This window comes from Perna viridis, chromosome 10, assembly GCF_037379345.1.
Source record: "Perna viridis isolate PV_CMFRI_1.1 ecotype Kerala chromosome 10, ASM3737934v1, whole genome shotgun sequence".
NCBI classification, from domain to species: Eukaryota; Metazoa; Mollusca; class Bivalvia; order Mytilida; family Mytilidae; genus Perna; species Perna viridis.
In genome coordinates this window covers 17,510,640-17,526,350 of record NC_142454.1, presented here as the reverse complement: position 1 = coordinate 17,526,350, position 15,711 = coordinate 17,510,640, and the positions used below count along the sequence as shown (strand labels likewise).

Here is a 15,711-nt window from a genome sequence, read left to right as displayed (position 1 = left end):
AAACTGCTTATGTCTGGCCGGATTGTTTTTACAAATATCACAAGCTTTTCTCTGCTAAGTGTACTATTATGTTATTACAACACAACATCGAAGTGTGATGAAGATTTGAACTCCTCGCTTACAAAGGCCTTTCACACAGATTAAACAGTATGCAGATTCGTTAGGCAGAGAGGTAGTCTATTTAGCAGGAAATGCTATATGTAACAATTTCAGTTGGGTTAAGGGTTGTTTTAAACCATTTTGTAGATACGTACATGTGTGCAAGATTTGTACAAGCAAAATCATGGTAAAGCAACTTGTCATTTAAGCAAAAATGTTGAACCTAGTACTTCCATGTCTCAAAATCAATCCAAATTTTCACCAAAGCCTGTAGCTAAAAAATGACTAGATGATGTTAAAATGAAGGCCTCATCACCTATCAATTGTGATCTGTTAATTAGAGTATAAATTGGGTAAACACCAATATAGTGATTTTTGTCAATATTACTTTGTAACAGTGTAATGCAGGGTTTTGATATGTTAATTTCAGGAAATAATTGTTCCACTTATGAATGGAAAAATTCATTGTCGGCCAGGAGAGATCCAGTGGCTGCAGCTGCTCTCATTAAAAAAAGGAATGACTGCAAAAGGACTTTAATTCGTGGATACCCATTTTCGTGGATTAGGGAAGAAACACAAGTTCGTGATTTCTTGAATCCCATTTTTAGGTGTATACTTAAAACCTCAAAACCATGAATTCAAGGATACACGAACTTGTGTTTCTTCCCTAATCCACGAAAATTGGATTCCACGAGTTAAAGTACTTTCGCAGTAGATACGGGCTTCATTCAGGGATCTTTTGAGAAAGTTAGTCCCATTGGTATTGCTGTTCATAAATATTCTTTGAAGAAAAGGCTGATCCTGGATCTTTCTTGGCCTCACAATACTAGTGATCATGAGAGTGTTAATGACATGATTGACAAAGAGCAATGCTCTTTATCTTATATCAAGCTTGATGATGCCATTCAGGTTATCCAAGAATTTGGTAGAAGTAGTAAATTGTGTAAGCTACATATGTCTGATGCATTCAAACAGTTGCTTATATCTCCTAATCAGTGACATCTTTTTTGCTTCAAATATGACAACTTGTATTATTGTTTTGTTTGACTTCCTTTTGGTTGTCGTTCCAGTCCCAAATTGTTTGGTATGTTGTATACTCGTGTCTGTTGAATAGCACAGAACAATTATAACATTGAAAAAAAATTCGTCTTCTGGATGATTTTCTTTCGGTTGATAGACCTACCCATTGCGGGCAAAGAACCATGGCATTACTTTCTTTAATTTTTAACAAACTTAATATTCCTTTATCTAAGAGAAAGACGGTCAGTCCAACTTGTGTTTTGGAATATCTTAGTTAAGGTATAATTCTAGATTCTGAAAAAATGGAAGCCAGGTTACCATTAGATAAATTGGAAAGAATTACTAATTTTATTACTGTTATTCTGAGTAAAAAGTCATGTACCAAAACAGAATTTGAGCAATTATTAGTGCATTTAAATTCTGCAACCAACGTTATATTACCCTGCAACCAGCGTTATATTACCCAGACGCTCTTTTGTTAGTTACTAGTATAAGTTGAAGTCTTCTGTCAAAGAGAGTTTTCATTTTGTTCATTTAAACAAAGAATGTAGAGCTGATTTACAAATGTGGTTAAAATTTTTGTCAATTTGGAATGGTGTAAATTTATTTTACGAAAAAACCTTGACCACCTCTGCTGACATGATGTTTTACACTGATGTAGCAGCTCTTAGAATGGGCTAATATAGAGTCATCAAGACATCAAAGGTTAAGATTCGTTTTATTCTACTGTATACGACAACACGGGATCAAATACAGGAAATAGGCCCTATAAAACAAATACAGTAATAAATACAAAGTAGCAAACACTCTGCTATTAATATAACTGCATGTAACAATACGTATCTGTATCATAATTATCCTCAATTAAAAATTAAAAATAGAATGCTCTTCTATGTGTTTTTTCTCCAAGTTCAGTACGGTCTCATCAGTATATTATACGATGACCTCAAAACTCTTGAAATATGTTAATGACTCGCAAATTTGCGTGTTACCAAATCAGGCATGAAAATTATAACGATTGCCAAGCAATACGAATCTCAATCAAAATATTAACAAAGTGATAAAAACATAATGCTGATTGCAAAGTTATGCGATAGGCCAAAACCATAGCAAATTAACAAAATATAACTAAAACAAACATAATACACTGCCTACCTCACATCAAGGTGCAAAGGCTATCCTGAATCTTAAAAATCTACATCAATATCATCCCATGGTTCATCATGAAAAGTACCTGTATAACAAATGACAGTTGTAAATAAATCGTATTCATTCATTTACCCGTGAATACTTGATTTGTAAGTAAGGAAACAATTACATTGACCACAATTAAATAAAGTGTTTTTTCGTAGCGATAACTTTAAAAGATAGAATATTAACATCACTCATTCAGGAGCACTCGAATCGAATCCTCATTCATACGGCAATTTATTCAAATATCCTATTTATATTCGCTAATACTCTAGTTAGGAAAAATATGAATAAAAATGAAATAATGCTCATTTAATGTCAACATATTCTTTATCTAGAAATTTATGCATTTTAAACATTCATACAGCGCACATCTCGCATTCGCCATTCTAACATTGAACCGTCTCATGCAAATAACTCATGCCGGCTAAAATACTATCTTCTGGACTATTAACGAAATATTAATAACAGAGAAAGAAACTGACCTTTCAAGAAATAGACTCCTATGTCTCAGATAAACAAGAACACATGAAATATCACAAAATAGATAGTCTCGTCTGGATAGTTTTTTCCAATCCTATACCAATGAAAGTTTTAGAGTAAGTGCGTCTCCGAATAAAGAACAAAAGAATATTACCGCCAAAAGAAAATGACCAATAGAAATAAAGAAAGTATGCGGTCTAATCAACCATGAAGATTTAACTAGAAACCTTAGAAGTTAAATATAGAAGAAATGAAACTTAACAAACCAGTAGAATTCGTCGTCTGTCCACAAGTCCAGTTAGCGTAAATCGTCAAATAAAACAATTAACCAAATAGGTTTAGTAATTCAAATATTCATCAAATACTATCTTTATTCATATAAAGAATGCAATAAATGCGAAACATAAATTTACAATACAATACTGTCAAAATATAATAAAACATAATATATACAGTAAAAAAACAGGCTACCACATACTCCCCCCAGCTGTGAAATGACGTCTCGTCATTACTGGTCTGATGTCGTCCTGAGTATGTCCAGTATGGTTTGTCCTGCCTTTTTTTGAAGATCTTGTAACAACTGATTTCCTGCCAGCGATGTTATACATTGGACTTTATGTAACCATTCCAGTCACGTACTGGTGGAGCTGCCGATATGGCCATATCATACGCTCCTGATCTCATCCAGTCTGGTGGCCTCCGTTCCCTTGCAGATCGTCTTACCGGCTCAGGCGACGAAGATGATACCGAGTCTTCAAGAAAATCCTCTTGATCTCCATCTCCATTATTCTCTGTTGCAACGCTTATGCCGACTGATTCCCATCCACTACTGTGTCTCCAGAGCTCTGGGAAAGGGCGTCCCCATCAGAATCGGTGTCTTCAGCAACTGACCCGGGTTCCTCAAGCTGTGATGTGTTGACAGGAATGGCTGAATCCCTGCTATCCACGGCTTCAGGTTCCACAGTAATCAGTTCCAGTGTTTCCTCATCAGATGATTCGTCATCCACATGAATCACTGGTCTCTTAGCCGACGGTCTATCCGGAGTCGTGACAGTTGGTGGTCGTGTTTTGGTTCTTGGCATTGGAACTGGTCTTACTGAGTCTCTCAAATCAGAAATAGGTAGAAGATGGTTTCTATGTAGGTTCCTCTTTTTCCCTTCACCGTTCTCTCTCTGTACTGTAAAAACAGGAATATCTATATTCGGCTGTACCAGTACTAGGTAAGGTTGCAGTTCCTATTTGTCCGCCAGCTTATGCCTTCCTTCTCCAAAAGCAAGTGTCTTCACAAGAACACGATCCCCCTGTCTTAATGGTTGCTCCACGTACTCGGGTGTCATATCCTGCCTTCTGTCTCTGTTTGGACTTCCTGGACACATCGGCTGCCACCTCGAATGCGTGGTCCAAACACTGTTTCAAGTTCTCGATATACTTGGATCCACCAGCTTCCTTCCTCAAACCAAATGCCACATCCACTGGTAGTCTTGGGTTTCGGCCAAACATCAAGAAAAATGGAGAATATCCTGTGGACTCGTGTGGGGTGCAATTATAGGCATGTACCAACGGTCCTACATACGCCTTCCAATTCTTCTTGCCATCTGGTTCAAGAGTACCAAGCATGTTCATCAAAGTCCGGTTGAACCGTTCACACATACCATTTCCTTGCGGGTGGTAACTTGTCGTACGGGACTTCGTCATTCCAGTCAGATTACACAGTTCCTTGATTACCTTTGACTCGAACTGAGCTCCTTGGTCAGAGTGAATCCGGTCTATAATACCATAGTGTACTATAAAGTTGGAATAGAAAGCTTCAGCTGTTGTTCTCGCTGTCTGATTTCGCGTTGGGATGGCTTGTGCAAATCTGGTGAAGTGGTCGCATATAACAAGTACGCTGTGTTGTCCTCCCTTGGATGTTTCTAGAGAAAGGTAGTCCATACACACTAGCTGCAGAGGCGCTGTTGTCTCGATGCTAACTAGTGGAGCTCTGTGGTTTGGTAACGCTTTCCTACGAATACATCGACCGCAGCTGGCAATCCAGTCTGTTGCATTCTTCGTCATTCCAGGCCAGTAGAATCTGTCCCTCAATAACGACAATGTGCGGTCCTTTCCGGGATGCCCCATGTCATCATGCAAAGCCTGCAGAACAGTGTTGACATATGGTTGTGGAAGTACCAGTTGCTCCTTAAGTTCATCTTCCATCTGTACTTGGCGAAATAACACTCCATCCATTACCTTCAGGTGATGAAACTGTCGCCTTAGGATACCGTCACCCTTGGTGGGCTTCTGTTTGGAGACCATGTTGTACCAATGCTTAACTGAGTCATCCTGTTGCTGTGCTTTCCTCCAATCAATGGTATCTGTTGTTGATGTTCCAGCCTGCAAATCATCATCATCTTTGACCAAGTCTGATGTCACAGCAAGACACTCTGCAAATGGTGTTGAGTTGGTCGACTGGCAGATAGCTCTTACAGATTCGCTGGGAATAGGAAGTCGGCTTAGAGCATCAGCATCTCCATTGGACTTTCCTGGACGATACTGTATGTTGAAATCAAACGCAGCTAAAGCAGCTAACCATCGATGCCCTGTTGCATCAAGCTTCGCTGTGGTGAGGACGTATGTCATAGGATTATTATCCGTCAGAACAGTAAAGTTGGTGCCATACAGGTAATCCTTCAGCTTGTCCGTAACTGCCCACTTCAACGCTAAAAACTCCAACTTATGAGGTGGATAGTTCTTCTCCGACTTGTTGAGTCCTCGGCTGGCATAGCATATCACTCGTTTCTGTCCATGCTGTTCCTGGTACAAAACTGCACCTAAACCAAATCCGGAAGCAACTCATACGGTAGAGTGCTATCTGCATAAGCAAGGATCGGTGCTGAAGTAAGGTGTTGTTTTAAGGTGTCAAAAGCTTTCTCCTGCTCATCTCCCCAGTGCCATTCTCGCTTCTGTGTGTTCTTCTTTCCCTTAGTTTTCTTCTTTCCAGTTGGTACCGGCATGATGTCTGTAAGTGGACGACTGACCTTGCTGAAATTTGCAATAAAGCGACGGTAATACCCTACAAATCCAAGAAATCTTCGTACATCCTCGGGTGACGTAGGCTTGGGCCATGTGGTGACTTTTTCGGTCTTTGCAGGATCTATCTCTACTCCATACTCAGAAACTTAACCTTCCTCTTAAAGAAAGAGCATTTCTTAGGAGCCAGTTTCAGATGAGCCTGTCGCATTCTCTCCATGACGAGTCGTAGATTCTGGGGGTGCTCCTCATAGGTTTTACCAAACACTATAATGTCATCAATGAAGACGCAGCAGATCTTAAGGTGATAATCAGATAAGCAGTTTTCCATCAAACGCTGATAAGTCGCAGGGGCGTTGGTCAACCCAAAAGGCATACGGTTGTACTCGTAGAAACCCAAGGGTCCTACTGTAAAAGCGGTTCTTTCTTTATGAGACTCTAAGATTTCTACCTGGTGATATCCTGACTTCATGTCTACGACAGAGAAAAACTTGCTCCCTCCAAGGCAGTCTAGAAGCTCCTCTATTCTGGGTAGACTGTAACTATCCTTCTTGGTATTGTTGTTCAGCATTCGATAGTCCACACAAAGTCTAAGGCTGTTGTCCTTCTTTCTTACCAACACAACATTGGATGCAAATGGGCTGTGGGAAGGTCTTATAATACCTGCATTCAGCAACTGTTTCAGGTGTGCTCTTACTTCATCATATGCTGTTGTTGGAATGCGCCTATACTGCTGTTTAAAAGGTCTCTCCTCATTCAAGTCAATTCGGTGCTGCACAAGATCAGTACGGCCAACATCATCATCAGCTGTTGAGAAAATATCAAAGAAAGATTTGATAAGCTGCTGTCCCTGTTCAAAATGTTCTTCTGATAGATCACTCTTAGTAAATTCTATCTGGTCCATGATGTTAGATGCCTGTTCCTCAGATGGTTGCTGGGCGATAGGTTGATATGACACAGGTTGAAGTTCACAAATGACTGCTTTGGGTTGAATGTTGATGGTGCGGGTTGTGATGTTGGATATACTTACCTTAACCGGTCCATTCTGTTTGTGATGATAATCAATAAGTGTTGGTGCTACGTCATAGTCTTTGAAATCTCTGGCTAAAGTTGATGAATGAAACATAGCTGGAGTAGTCTGGTATGGTAATTCTCTGTCTAGGTATCCATTCATAGTGATGTAACTATTCGGTGGTACAATAATGTTGTTGGTCTCTCCACTGCGTATAATTCCAAGACGATAACTGTTTTTCTGTAATTCCCTTTCTTGAAGGGTTAAACATCTTAAAGTAAAATACCAAGGTGTAGTAAGCTTACAAAGTTGTAAAAATCTTTCGCCAAAATCTTCCTTAAGTGTAGATAAAATTTGAAATAAGACGTTGGTTCCTAATAAAACAGGTACGTTGTGGTTATACTTGCTATCCGATGTTATCAATACAATAGAAGGGTGTTTCCTTGATTGTTCTGGTATTGCCAAATCAACTTCAATATAACCAAGGTAGGGTAACTGCTGCCCATCTGCACATTCTATGTCCAAAAGTGTATCAAGTTTCTGTAGTGGTGATGTCATCATCAAATGTTCTCGGAAGAAGGTGTTTCTCACGGTTGATACAGTTGAGCCAGTGTCTAAAAGTGCAGCTGCTAATTTACCATTTATATTAATCTGAGTCTCTGTTGGTTCACCAAACAAACCTGCTGGGATCTTAGCTCTGTTATTTCTGGGAACTTGCGATCTTGCAAAACCTATGGGCGTTCCCTCCGCATAGGTTGCTGTCCGTTTAAATCCCCTCTATAGTGATCTAACCTTACTCTGCAGTCTGCCTTCATATGTCCGTATTGCCTACATCTCCAACACTGTACATCCCTCATATTTCTAGGTGATCTGGTGTTGTTTCGTTGAGGCTGTGGTGGTGGCAATTGACCTCGACCTCTGCCCCTATCTCTTTGTGGTCGCTGGTAATGTTGCAGTGGTTGTTGTTGTTGAGATCCTTGCCATGATAATGGTGGTTGACACCATGATGGTGGTTGCTGTTGTTGACTCCATGACTGCTGCTGTCTTGTGTCATACGCACCCATCCTACTTACCAACTGGTGGATCATACCTTTTAGTTCCTCCACATCTGTCCGGACGTGAGCTTCCGTAACTGACTTCCTGGTCAGCAGTTTAGATCTGGTTGTCGTGGACTCACGTTGGCTGTGGTCACTCTCAATCTGTCTCAGTGCAACTCGTAAACCATCAAAGTCCTTTATGGTATCATACTTGTGGCCGGAAATGTCTTTTAAAGATGTTCGAAGTCCAGTCCACAACATGGAATGCAGCATTCCATCCACATCAGTGCGTTGTACTATGCCTCTGTCTATGGCCTTACTCAGGGTACTCTCCAACCTACAGCTCCATGCTGAGACACTTTCATCTTCTTTCTGTCTAGCTCCGTAAAACTCTGCCATCAACTCCTCTTTCTTCTCGATACTACCGTAGACACTATCTAGCTTGTGTAAAATAGCCTCCACTGGTGCGTCTAGGTCTAGTCTCATGGCAACGTATCCCGCCTCACCTCGTAAAGATCTCCTCACGGCGTTCAGCATAGCTTCCCTATCATAAGTTTGTCTGAGCAAAACTTTAACCTCATGTCTCCATAAGTCGTATGGTACGTCACCAGGTTTCACATCATTGCCGGAAAACCATGGTATCTTTGGTGGGTGGTTCATCACCATCTTTGTAACTCTATCATCTGGTTTGGATGTAGTAGAAGCAGTACTAGATGATGCTGTTGGTGGTGGTTTCAAATCAAACACTGGGTCTTGTTTAACATCTAACTTCCCTTTCATCTTCAGGAATCCAAGCATCCATTCAGTCAATGCCTCAGGTGAGTCAGCCTTTGGTTTAACTCCAATCTGCGCAAAAGTATCCATCATCCGCTTAATATCTGGGTAAACATCAGTAGGGGTCCTTGGTTGATCAGTAACAACACGATCATCCTTACCTGATGCCATGATATGTACTAAATATCAATAATATACACAAATCAACAAAAAAAAATATATATATATATACACAATATATACTCACCAACCCTTATGATATATACACAATTAATCTGCTCACTATCTGCTTCCTACAAAGTGGGATGGGGTGAGATATGCAACACTTTTACGTTCACAACCTCAGTCAAGTTAGGGCATCAGATAAATCTGAAAACGTATGTCAAGTTCTATGTCAAATGTCAAAATAAGTCAAACTCACTGCTACCCTATCAAAGACATGCCTAAAGAATCAAAGACCTACAATAATCAAAGACCAGGACAAAGTAGGTACAAGGCAAGGGGTTCAAGAGTTTTGAGGTCATCGTATAATATACTGATGAGACCGTACTGAACTTGGAGAAAAAACACATAGACCTACTTACATAGGCGTCCCCACGTGGGCGCCAAAATGTAGCAGCTCTTAGAATGGGCTAATATAGAGTCATCAAGACATCAAAGGTTAAGATTCGTTTTATTCTACTGTATACGACAACACGGGATCAAATACAGGAAATAGGCCCTATAAAACAAATACAGTAATAAATACAAAGTAGCAAACACTCTGCTATTAATATAACTGCATGTAACAATACGTAGCTGTATCATAATTATCCTCAATTAAAAATTAAAAATAGAATGCTCTTCTATGTGTTTTTTCTCCAAGTTCAGTACGGTCTCATCAGTATATTATACGATGACCTCAAAACTCTTGAAATATGTTAATGACTCGCAAATTTGCGTGTTACCAAATCAGGCATGAAAATTATAACGATTGCCAAGCAATACGAATCTCAATCAGAATATTAACAAAATGATAAAAACATAATGCTGATTGCAAAGTTATGCGATAGGCCAAAACCATAGCAAATTAACAAAATATAACTAAAACAAACATAATACACTGCCTACCTCACACCAAGGTGCAAACGCTATCCTGAATCTTAAAAATCTACATCAATATCATCCCATGGTTCATCATGAAAAGTACCTGTATAACAAATGACACTTGTGAATAAATTGTATTCATTCATTTACCCGTGAATACTTGATTTGTACTCATAAGGAAACAATTACATTGACCACAATTAAATAAAGTGTTTTTCGTAGCGCTAACTTTAAAAGATAGAATATTAACATCACTCATTCAGGAGCACTCGAATCGAATCCTCATTCATACGGCAATTTATTCAAATATCCTATTTATATTCGCTAATACTCTAGTTAGGAAAAATATGAATAAAAATGAAATAATGCTCATTTAATGTCAACATATTCTTTATCTAGAAATTTATGCATTTTAAACATTCATACAGCGCACATCTCGCATTCGTCATTCTAACATTGAACCGTCTCATGCAAATAACTCATGCCGGCTAAAATACTATCTTCTGGACTATTAACGAAATATTAATAACAGAGAAAGAAACTGACCTTTCAAGAAATAGACTCCTATGTCTCAGATAAACAAGAACACAAGAAATATCACAAATGGTAGATAGTCTCGTCTGGATAGTTTTTTCCAATCCTATACCAATGAAAGTTTTAGAGTAAGTGCGTCTCCGAATAAAGAACAAAAGAATATTACCGCCAAAAGAAAATGACCAATAGAAATAAAGAAAGTATGCGGTCTAATCAACCATGAAGATTTAACTAGAAACCTTAGAAGTTAAATATAGAAGAAATGAAACTTAACAAACCAGTAGAATTCGTCGTCTGTCCACAAGTCCAGTTAGCGTAAATCGTCAAATAAAACAATTAACCAAATATTTTTAATAATTCAAAATATTGATCAAATACTATCTTTATTCATATAAAGAATGCAATAAATGCGAAACATAAATTTACAATACAATACTGTCAAAATATAATAAAACATAATATATACAGTAAAAAAACAGGCTACCACACTGATAGTTCGTCATCCATTGGTTATGGCGGTTATTACCAATCCAAATGGTTTTGTAATCATTTGCCATTAGATTTACCGAAGATTCCTGACTCCGCATTCTCTATGGCATTTCTTGAACTATTTCCAATAGTTGTTGCTGCCATGGAAACATGCTGTTATCGATAGTACAGAACCACAATATTCAACAGGTTTTGAATTGTGCAAAAATGTTATTGTTCCAATATTGTTTTTGGGCTTTTGATAGTATGCCTCCTATATCGTAGAATTTATTAATACGCTTTGCAGCTTTTTGTGATGAACATCAACACTTAAAATATACCACAATTAAAATGTACTTGTGTAGTATTAGGTTTTATTACCTTAAATATGCAGGGTTTAGTCCCTTTGAAAATAATGGCACACATTTATTAAGTTTAAAAACAATTTTAAATGGTTTGAAGGTGAACTTACTGTTTTAAACAAGTTTGATGCTGAATCACATCTATGTGTTTCAGATGTAGAAATTTTAAGTGATCACCTTTTACTTTCTCTAAAGAAGTCAAAAACAGACCCTTTTAGACAAGGCATTACAAAACCTTTGTACAAAACTAATCAGATTATATGTCCTGTAACAGCCTTAACAACTTACCTTTCTTTCAGAAAATCTAGGTCTTTTAATTAATAGGCTTTGTTTGTAGCAGATGATGGTTATCCTTTGACTAGACAATTTTTTACTTCACATGTCAAGACCAATTTATACAGTCTAGGTTTTTGTTGGAATAACTACAATGGTCATTTCTTCAGAATTGGAGCAGCTACGACTGATCATGAGGTTAGATTAGAGGATCATTTTTAATTAAAATCTTAGGTAGATGGTCCTCTGACTGTTATACAAGGTATATACATACTAGTCCAAAAATTATACAAGGTACATACATACTGGTCCATAAGTTATTAAGCAAGCTTTAAATCGGCTTGCTGCAACATGCCAAACCCCCAGGTAAAATTTTGTACTAGCAACAAAGGATTTTGTTTAACTTGGGGCTATAACTGCTGCTCATCTGTATTTGGACTTTGTTTAGATAAAAAGTGTATATTTTCATACTCATTTTATCTTTGATCTTTGATAGTTTAGTTCATGGAAAAAGGGGGATAACTCTTGTTTGTTTTTATTAGTTTAAGCAACGTGTAGTCCCCAGATATTTCAATGTACACAAATGATTTGGTAGTTTTTAGTTAATAAATAGGTATCATAGCACTTGTATTTCATTTGATATATCTGATAAGAAAGAGGTATGGGGTAAATGTGGGGTGGGACCGGGAATTTTCATATTCTCATTAAAAAAAAAAACTTAGTCCCATCTTCTAAAATTACAAAAAAAGTACATGTCTTACATTATTTGTGCAATAAAAAAGCGTGTATCCTATGAAATATATAAGCCTGAAAACGATACAGTATTATAGTTCATAAAATGAATAAGTTGAGTTTTGAATTAATACCTTGACAATTTTTTTAATATTAATTTTCATTGATACATTTGTAATAAAAAAAGTTTTTGTCCCTCCAATGTAGAAAATGAAGTGAGTCCTATAGGGTATGTAAGTCTCGTTCTAGCTTCATTTTCTTTACCGGAATTTCCGATGTAGGTTACAGACCACCAATTCAACCAATGAGCATTTGGAACGTACGCAAAAATAGTCCTACGCAGAAATTACCCCTGTTCCTCATAGTGCTGTGAAAAAAGTTCTCATCTTATTTTAAAAATTTAAACAGTTTCTGAAAGGAAAAACATTTCTGTACATTTTATAGGTGCATTTTGCTTCTTGTGATGTGAAGCCTAATCTCCATAATGATTTTTAAATATACCCCTATCTTGTGAAAACACTGGGATTTCCCATGCTAATTATAGACCCTTCACTTCCGGTGACCAGTACTGCACTGCAAGTCTGCTAACCCCACATGCCATTCTGAGGATTGTGAGCTGACATATGTAGAATCATGCTGATATATAGTCATCTGCAGGTTAAAGTTAAGGTAAAGTCCAGAGAAGCCATTGAATATTGTGAAATTAGCATAGAAGCCTATGGGAAGTGGAATTAGTGGTTTTTAGCCTTAAGATGAAGCCATGGCAAAATGAAAAGTTTCTTGAAATAGCTTTAAACTACTTGAAGATCTTGTTAACTTTGCCATGAGAGGAATACACTACAAAAATCCTTCAAAATATGCATTTTTTTAAGTTATAGGTCCAAATTATGGAAAATTGGTCTTTTTGGCTGATTTTTATGTCCTATCTTGTAAAAAGTGTAGAAATTTTAGTAAAAATATCAAATATTAAACTTTGAGGGCTATATTTACCTAAATATGGTAGTAATAAGCACTTGAAATCAAGTTTTGTGTAGATTTGAGCAAAAATTAGGTTAGAAATGAGGAAAAACTCACTTTCATTACTGCGGTTAAGGCCATATAAGCATTCCCCTATGGCAACATGGAAAATCCATTATTGAGCACTTTTTTTGCTTTAGGTGCCCTTTACTGGTCATGTTTTAATGTGAAAACACTGTATTTACAAATTTAAAGCCAAATATATCACCTTTTGTGAAAATTTAAAGATTTAGGATTTTTGACATGTGATCAAGAAAAAGTGGGAGGCATGTCAGAAATAAATTTTTAGAAATAGACCAATTTCTCAGAAAATGATTACTTTTAAAACTATTTCTTCATTAATATTGTTAAAAAACAAGTTGTGATTGATATTTTTTATTTGAAAAGTCAGAAAAAGTTCTTTGCAAATATTTAATGCATTTCAGTATGGTAGAATATTTTCACTTTTTTGCTCGCACAACTTGGTTACCCTATATTTAAAAATCAAATATTTAAAAAAGTGCTTGTCACATTTCACTGAAACTTTGCAAATGCATTCAGTATGTGTGTAGGAAGATACCTGTATAGTTATTTATTTTTTCTAAGACAAAAAGTGACTCTTTAGGTTACAGACCACCAATTCAACCAATGAGCATTTGGAACGTACGCAAAAATAGTCCTACGCAGAAATTACCCCTGTTCCTCATAGTGCTGTGAAAAAAGTTCTCATCTTATTTTAAAAATTTAAACAGTTTCTGAAAGGAAAAACATTTCTGTACATTTTATAGGTGCATTTTGCTTCTTGTGATGTGAAGCCTAATCTCCATAATGATTTTTAAATATACCCCTATCTTGTGAAAACACTGGGATTTCCCATGCTAATTATAGACCCTTCACTTCCGGTGACCAGTACTGCACTGCAAGTCTGCTAACCCCACATGCCATTCTGAGGATTGTGAGCTGACATATGTAGAATCATGCTGATATATAGTCATCTGCAGGTTAAAGTTAAGGTAAAGTCCAGAGAAGCCATTGAATATTGTGAAATTAGCATAGAAGCCTATGGGAAGTGGAATTAGTGGTTTTTAGCCTTAAGATGAAGCCATGGCAAAATGAAAAGTTTCTTGAAATAGCTTTAAACTACTTGAAGATCTTGTTAACTTTGCCATGAGAGGAATACACTACAAAAATCCTTCAAAATATGCATTTTTTTAAGTTATAGGTCCAAATTATGGAAAATTGGTCTTTTTGGCTGATTTTTATGTCCTATCTTGTAAAAAGTGTAGAAATTTTAGTAAAAATATCAAATATTAAACTTTGAGGGCTATATTTACCTAAATATGGTAGTAATAAGCACTTGAAATCAAGTTTTGTGTAGATTTGAGCAAAAATTAGGTTAGAAATGAGGAAAAACTCACTTTCATTACTGCGGTTAAGGCCATATAAGCATTCCCCTATGGCAACATGGAAAATCCATTATTGAGCACTTTTTTTGCTTTAGGTGCCCTTTACTGGTCATGTTTTAATGTGAAAACACTGTATTTACAAATTTAAAGCCAAATATATCACCTTTTGTGAAAATTTAAAGATTTAGGATTTTTGACATGTGATCAAGAAAAAGTGGGAGGCATGTCAGAAATAAATTTTTAGAAATAGACCAATTTCTCAGAAAATGATTACTTTTAAAACTATTTCTTCATTAATATTGTTAAAAAACAAGTTGTGATTGATATTTTTTATTTGAAAAGTCAGAAAAAGTTCTTTGCAAATATTTAATGCATTTCAGTATGGTAGAATATTTTCACTTTTTTGCTCGCACAACTTGGTTACCCTATATTTAAAAATCAAATATTTAAAAAAGTGCTTGTCACATTTCACTGAAACTTTGCAAATGCATTCAGTATGTGTGTAGGAAGATACCTGTATAGTTATTTATTTTTTCTAAGACAAAAAGTGACTCTTTAGGTTACAGACCACCAATTCAACCAATGAGCATTTGGAACGTACGCAAAAATAGTCCTACGCAGAAATTACCCCTGTTCCTCATAGTGCTGTGAAAAAAGTTCTCATCTTATTTTAAAAATTTAAACAGTTTCTGAAAGGAAAAACATTTCTGTACATTTTATAGGTGCATTTTGCTTCTTGTGATGTGAAGCCTAATCTCCATAATGATTTTTAAATATACCCCTATCTTGTGAAAACACTGGGATTTCCCATGCTAATTATAGACCCTTCACTTCCGGTGACCAGTACTGCACTGCAAGTCTGCTAACCCCACATGCCATTCTGAGGATTGTGAGCTGACATATGTAGAATCATGCTGATATATAGTCATCTGCAGGTTAAAGTTAAGGTAAAGTCCAGAGAAGCCATTGAATATTGTGAAATTAGCATAGAAGCCTATGGGAAGTGGAATTAGTGGTTTTTAGCCTTAAGATGAAGCCATGGCAAAATGAAAAGTTTCTTGAAATAGCTTTAAACTACTTGAAGATCTTGTTAACTTTGCCATGAGAGGAATACACTACAAAAATCCTTCAAAATATGCATTTTTTTAAGTTATAGGTCCAAATTATGGAAAATTGGTCTTTTTGGCTGATTTTTATGTCCTATCTTGTAAAAAGTGTAGAAATTTTAG

General features: G+C 36.7%; 1 long non-coding RNA gene and 1 pseudogene across 1 annotated transcript; one reads left to right on the top strand and one right to left on the bottom strand.

The window, feature by feature from the left end:
* Window positions 1-1,821: 1,821 nt before the first annotated feature.
* On the bottom strand, window positions 1,822-10,528 carry LOC148604778 (uncharacterized). Its single transcript, XR_015916244.1, has 4 exons — window positions 10,258-10,528; window positions 9,736-9,814; window positions 2,275-2,353; window positions 1,822-1,885 (listed from the first exon to the last, which is right to left on the bottom strand). It is a non-coding gene; the product is annotated as an uncharacterized LOC148604778 (long non-coding RNA).
* A 229-nt stretch (window positions 10,529-10,757) lies between these two features.
* LOC148604777 (uncharacterized) lies at window positions 10,758-11,683 on the top strand (annotated as a pseudogene).
* The last annotated feature ends 4,028 nt before the right edge of the window (window positions 11,684-15,711 follow it).